We start from the raw sequence: 7,355 nt of genomic DNA, 5'->3' as shown, positions 1-7,355 counted from the left end.
AATACATCGGATGAAACTGAGAAATGTTGGCCAAATTTTCCGCTTATAAGAAGTTGTTCAATTATTGCTAATTATTTTGCTAGATTAGTAATCAACAAATAAACCTGATTAGACAATGATACCCTACACAGTCAAACAGCCACCTACTATTTTACTGCCGTAAAGCACTAAGCTAGCTCTATCCTGAATAATCACAGGTTATCCTTACCATCTAGTTTTTAGGTAAAGGATGCTGTAGAATTGAATATAGAACTGTTCTCAAGCAGGGCAAGTATGAATTGTGAAGAAAGTTCCTTTGCACTTGGTAACACTGGTTAAGAGACAAGAAGGGAAACAAAGTGAAGCATCACTGGATAATAGAGAAACTAAATTACCAGAGGTGTTATAAATATGGTTGAGGCAATTAGTCAAAGGTTCTGCACCTAAGATGTTCCAATATATATTGAACATGCAATGTTGGTCATCTATGAACTAAAGTAATGCTAGCTTTGATAGGTAAGTGCAGTTTTAAGTTTCCCGCTCTATAGCAGGAAATACCACAGAGGAGGGACTAACCCAACAACCAAGATGCAATTCCAAATCTTGTTTGAGTTTGCATAATGGTTTCTGTAGGCTACTCAGCTCCACAGCTCGCTGATTTGTGCTACAGCTCATGATGAATGAAAAAGAAATATTACAAAATTGTAATCCAGCTACGTCATCAATGTAGTAAAAAGAGAGGTAACAAATTTAAAGAAATGTGGTTAACTATCAAATAAAACGAAATGGGATGATGCCAAAGGAAATATATTTTGCTATGCTGAAGGAAATGGTAAAGCTCTTACTTTGAAAGTGGCAAAAATGTTGGAAGAGTCCCTTCATATTGTTGAGTGGATGTGCTGTCTAGGATCATATTTATTGATTTTTAAAAGATTATGATATGAACAGCTCTTTGAGGTTATTAAATGTGTGGATAAAGATACATAAAGGGGAAGAGGTTGTGAATTTAACTTTTGTTTGCTTTTGTGCTGGTTATCTTTACACTATCTCTTTGCTGAATGGAAAATGACACCATAAAAAGTGATTTAACTCCATCTTTTTTACCTCTGTGGATGGTTAAATCAAATGCTCAGAAAAACGTGCAGCTATTCCCTTCAATAAATGATCACCAAATTATGACTATAGTTAAATACACATAACTCTGCATTTTCTGAGCTCTATTCTTTTTTCTAACATCTTTAGAAAAGCAAATACATTTTTAATAAAGTAATTTATCAAAAGTTCTGCACAGTGGATTATTGGATTCTCCTGACCCATTAAATGTTATTTCTGCATTCTGCTGAAAATATATTTTACAATTAGAAAACATCATTTGTATTTGCTAATTGTTGTATGAATCACAGTTTTGTTACTTCAGTTTAAGACCAAAATAAGACCATAAGGTACAGGAGCAGAATTAGGCCATTTGGCCCATTAAGTCTGCTGTGCCATTTCATCATGGCTGATCCAATTTTTCTCTCAGCCCTAATCTCCTGCCTTCTCCCCATATCTCTTTATGCCCTGACTAATTATGAATCCATCAACCTCTGCCTTGATTCTGAGACACACCCTGCGGATGCGCTGGGACACATCATCAGTGATGTAACCTGGGGTCGTCAGGTGTTTCGGGTCTTTCAACATCATACACCCTTGCCCAGGTGACCCAGCCCGGGTTGATCAGACCCCAGCTTGTGTCCCAGCAGCACTGGCCCATGGATCACCCCTCCTGATCCATGGCCATCTGGAGGCTCTCTCAGCGGCCTCTGTGATGGTCCTGATAGCCCTCCTCTTGCCAGCCCCAGAGATGCCAAGTAGGGTGTAGACTCTGCAGAGTGAGTGGCCGGCAGAACCCCTGCACCCCACTTCGATGGGCTCGCAGCGAGCCCTCCAGCCTTGCCTCCAGCACTTCTCCACCAGCTCCTGGTAACGTGGCCCACTTCTGCTCATTTTCCTCCTCAATGCGGTCCTCCCAGGGAACTGTCAACTCAATGAGGACAACCTGCTACAAGGACACTGAAGAAAGGACCACATCCGGCCTCAGTGAAGTTGTTGCTACATGGTCGGGAAACTTCAGCTGCCTCCCCGGGTCAACTTGAAGCAGCCCATCTGCTGCGGTGCTAAGCAGGCCCGATGATGACAGTGGTCTGGGCTGACGTAGGGGCTGTGCTCCAGCTCTGACAAAGGAGATGTTCTTCCTCTGACCACAATGTTTACTGGTGGTCATGGCCATTGCAATGCTCTCTGCCACTGCCTTCAACACCTGGTCATGACGCCACATAAAGACTTGGCTTCTACACCTGCCCGTGACAAAGAATTCCACAGATTCACCACTCTTTGACTAAAGAAATTCCTCCTCATCTCCATTCTAAAAAGATGCCCCTCTGTTCTGAGTCTGTGTCCTTTGGTCTTAGATTCTCCCACCATAGGAAACATCCCTTCACATCCACTCTATCAGATTTAGTTCTTAACACTCAGCATTAGATCTATAAAAAATTAGAAATGAAATAATCTGACAGATTTCCAAAATCTCAGTTCGGGTTAAAGATTATCATGTATCTGGACAGCAGTTTTAAAATGTGCAAATGTGAAAGGGCAAAGCAAGCCAGAATTACTCATTTCTCAGATATTTTCTCAAGCACAAGAATAACATTTGTGACATTGCTATTTAAAGAGATTGTCAATGCTGATTTCAAAGCATTTTCTTTGCTTTTCTATTATGTATAGTATATATTAAACTTTCAATTATAAAATAGCACTCCTGTAGCATCTAACATATGCAGCAGAGCTAGGGATTTCTGATTTGCCATCATCTTCTAAACAAAGTCAGTTTCAGAAACTGTGGGTTTAAATCTGTTCCTCGTATGCATGTTGCACAAATAAAGTTTTATATATATACAATGAGAAAGTATTGTAACAAGAAAAGAACTATTTGGACTGTTTAAGATTCCAAAGCAAACTGGAATTCTATGTACTTGAGTAATTTAAAGCTTGCCAATCTGCTTTCCCTTTTTGTGGCTATAATCTCTAGATGCAGAGATTGTCCGCAGGGAGATGGAGGAAGTTAGTTGTTATAAACAATCTCTCAGGCAGTTCACTCATGTTCCCAGGCATAAAGCTGGCGCTAGTTACAGAGTCTCTCAATTTTAATGATTTCCACATGGATGAGGAGAGTCTCAAGCCAAGCCTACGATATCGTCAAAAACTCCAAATTTAGAAGAAACATGAAAATTGCCAAACACGGCTTCCTTAGTGGGTAAAAGAAGTCCTGTGCTGAACTGCCACAGGTCACAGCAGGGTACATATGACTTAGTGCAACCAATAGAATTCATTCAGTGCTCTGTCAGTTGTGGCATGTAGCAGTATTAACTCCTTTTCAGTTCATATAAGGTAATAGAAAAAGGTTTTCCAAAGGAAGCAGCACAGAAAACTATTCAAAAGGCCCACAACTAGAAATTTCTTGTGTTGTTTGGTTCTCAGCAACTGTATTTATATTCAGGAAGAGAGAAGTTCAGACTCTATCAACAGCTCCAACAGGTGTGATTCCAGAATGAAGCAACAGCAAGAGGTACGTACCATTAATGCTTGTATCTGTTCTCTTGAAAGGAAATTTAAACTTTAATTATTAAAGCTTATAAGATATGCAAATTGCATTAATAATTTTAAACTACTTTTCTGAACTGATTATGCAAAAAATAGAGATTTTCTTTTCCTGCTTCTTTGGGATGATGCAATCTTACAATATGTCTACAGCAATATAACTCTGTCCTATTCAAATTTCACATACCCACAAGCTTTTATTGCAGTTTTTGTTCCAAGCCAATATAGAGTCATATTTTCCTCTGGTTTTGCACTTGAGAACTGCAAAAAAAAAAAAAATTCTCTCTGATGATTCCCATCTGTTTTATGCATCACTTACACAAAGCAGAATTGCTTTTCTAAACCAAACCAGACAGACTATTGTACACTTTATTGCACAGCTTTATGTTATGATACTAGAGAGATTTAGATTTAAACCTACATCAAGCTCTGTCATAGTGTATAGGTTGACATGAAAAGTGCCTGAAATGTGGTAAAGTAACATTTTAGCTGAAATAGAATGGATGATTATTGCTAACTTTTATGCTAACAAAGAATGGAAAACACTGGAGTGGTTGTGTCTGGAACAGAATACTAATTCCAGATGCTTCCAGCTGTCTGCGGAAACAATTTCTGAATTTCAGCAAAGCCATTTAGCTTACTTTCTTATGTCAGTGAAAAACAATTTGTTTAATAAGTGTGATACCTTAATAGATACATTTCAGCTGATCCTTTAAAAGCAACTACATTTATTGCCAATATTTAAACTATGTTAAAATCAAATGGAAACAAAATAAGCAGCCCTGTTAGCAAACATCTCCAAGCATACACATTGATCGCACATCTGAACATGGGTATGCTTAACTGAAAAATGAATTGATTTTCTGAGATTAGTGAGCTGATGAAGGTGTAGATTACTGAATATACTCAATATGCACTTCCAGATCGAAGATTGTAATGATTATGTACTGGCCATAAATCTATTTGCAATCTGAATAACTATTATCTTTTTACTGTTTGCGTTTGAGTTAAATTTAATCACTTAAATTAAGCAACAAAACTATCCAGACTAATCTAGTTCTGGCTACCCAATCCTTTGTAACCAAGTTGTTCATTCTTCTATTGCCTCTGTTTATACCAATCTTGCCTCAAATATGCCAAGCCAGTACAGATGGATAATGGCTATGGAGATTAAATGTTTAATACTTGCAGTTAAGACTGTATTAACAAAGGGATGCTTTTGGCATCTGGCATTGTCTTGAGCACAAGACATTTAAATCTCTCATTGCTTCTACTGGATGGGAATTTTGTAAAAATTGTTTTATTTCGGTTTGGAAATACCTACATAAATTGATTAACATCTAACTATCAGAAACCTCAAAAATAAACTCCAGAAGATGAAGGATAGACAAGGAGCATACCATTGAAGGCATTCACCTCAAATCCAAATGATAGTGCTTGTTTTTTGACTAAGTGTACACTTTTTCAGATGGAATGTTAGTTAGAACTTACTACAGCATCAGATTATTTGTTTTTGTGGAAAGCAAAAATTTAGAACTACTAATTTGTTCGAAATGGAATATATAAAGATACGTGAGCTTAAGAAACAAGTCCACTTACAGAATATTCAGGCCTACTTCTCCACTGCTTAACTGATCAGCTACCTCAGTCTTACCTCTTTTCAGTGTCCAACATACAATGATCCCCTCTATTTACACAATGTTAACTCTATCTCTATTGAATATATACAAACTCACAACATTAATATCTTTTTGAGTAAGAAAGTTTTAAAGACTCAAGACATTTTGACTGAAGATATTTCTCCTTGTATTGGCTTTTAATTCTAAGACACTGATCCTAGACTCCCTGAGCCAGGGAACACAATCTTTGAGTGTCTGTGTGGTCAAGCTTCTTAAGAATGGTGTTTTTATATAAGAACACCCTTATTTTTCTGAACTCTAAGGAATAAAGACCTCAACAAATCTCATATTTCAGGAACCTGTCTTGTCAACCTTCAGTGTTCTCGTTCTAGGACAAGATTATGTTTCCTTAGGTGAGCAATATATATTTGTACACAGTGTCATGTGTATGCTCTCACCAGAGTTCTATGTCATCGCCATGAGAATTCTTAACTCTATACCACAATCCTTTTATGATAGAAGGTAACATGACACTTAGTTTGTTAATTGCTGGAAGACGTTCAGGTTTGATTTAAGTTTAATTTCCTGATCTCACATCAGAATCATATTTAATATCCCTGGCATATGTTGTAAAATTTGTTAACTTTATGGCAGCATTATGATGAAATATGTATATAATAAATAAATGTAGGGAGGAAAAAAACTGAACTACATTAAGTATATATACATCTATTAAACAGTGAAGTTAAAATAAGTGTTGCAAAATAACAGGAATAAAAAAGTAGTGAGGTGGTGTTCATGGGTTTAATGTCCATTTAGAAATGGATGGCAGATTACAAATAAATAGATCATTGAAACAGTGGATTACATCATGTATCGCTTTGAAAGTTCTATCTGCCATATTCTTGATACATTCTTAATCATCTATATCATTCTGTGTTCTTCTCACAATAACAGCACTAAGGTACACATTCATACTCTGTTCACTTGTCTTTAAGAGGGTAACATACGGACTGACTTTATAATAGCAGAGAGAGTGGGAATAAACATTATTCTTATGGTTATATTATGAAACTTCCCAGTTTTCAAAAACCCTTCAACTGACAAATAAGTAATCGATTTGTAGATATATGTGCTATTTCAAATCTGGTAACAATACTTACCATGCAACTAACTTATGGGAAGGACAACTGAAATAATTGTGCCTTTCCATGCAACTTTAAAGTGAAATAAACTTTCTCAAGTAATAAGTTAAAACAAGGAGAAACTGATACAAATTGGGTTTCTATCCTATCAGCTCAAAGGTGACTGTACTATTATCTGTTTGAAATTCCTACTAAAATTTTCATACCAATCATTTCTCCTTTGCCACCAGCCCAAAACTACTGACTCCAGATTACTGAACACTTCAGTCCTGGCAAAGTCTTATCATTGCCTTCTCCAACCCACAGGGAATGTGGTCAGTCTATGTATCTGTACATCTAGCTCATCTAAAGTAGGAATGAACGTGTGATTTGTTTTCGGTTATACACAAAACTAAGGAAAGTTAATGTTAATATAAAGTATATGGAATCAATTTTATAAATAATTCGAAGTAAAATAGAACCAGAGTGCTGGAAACATTCTGCAAGTCAAAGAGAAAGACTCATGATTGGTCAGAGCTGGGGAAAGTTACAGAGAAGATTGGAGAGGCGGGTATAGATGGGGCAAAGGGAATATATCTGATAGGGTGAGATCAAGATTGCTGTGCTATCTCATATACAGTAGTTCATATTCATTTTCTCCCTCTCAAACTGTTCCTATTAACATATCTAGCAGAGATCTGTTCAACATATCTCCACTTCATTCCTGGTTTTACCCTATTCAAAGCCATCCTTTTTGTTCTATCTATCCTTCCCCACCTTCCTTGCAAATTAAAGCTAATTTTCTCTCTCCAGCTTTAATGAAGAGTCCTTGAACTGAAATGTTAATGCTATTTCTCTTTCCACAGATGCTGTTTCACTTGATGAGTACTTATAGCACTTACTATATTTATTTCAGATTTCCTGCATCTCCAGTTCTTCTGATTTTCTTTCCAAGAAAATGCATGTTTTCATGAGAATGAACTTGAATTATAATAGC

General features: G+C 36.8%; 1 long non-coding RNA gene across 2 annotated transcripts in view; it reads left to right on the top strand.

Annotated features, from left to right (window-relative positions):
- The first annotated feature begins 3,303 nt into the window (after window positions 1-3,303).
- The window catches only part of LOC140200817 (uncharacterized), a 42,868-nt gene continuing 38,816 nt past the window's right edge, over window positions 3,304-7,355 (top strand). For both annotated transcript variants that reach the window (XR_011886740.1, XR_011886739.1), the window contains exon 1: window positions 3,304-3,583. This is a non-coding gene — a long non-coding RNA (uncharacterized lncRNA). The remainder of the gene's footprint in view (window positions 3,584-7,355) is intronic.

The sequence above is a fragment of the Mobula birostris genome, chromosome 7 (assembly GCF_030028105.1).
Source record: "Mobula birostris isolate sMobBir1 chromosome 7, sMobBir1.hap1, whole genome shotgun sequence".
In the NCBI taxonomy this organism is placed as follows: domain Eukaryota; kingdom Metazoa; phylum Chordata; class Chondrichthyes; order Myliobatiformes; family Myliobatidae; genus Mobula; species Mobula birostris.
The sequence above is the reverse complement of the archived record's forward strand: the minus strand, read 5'-3'. Positions and strand labels throughout refer to the sequence as shown.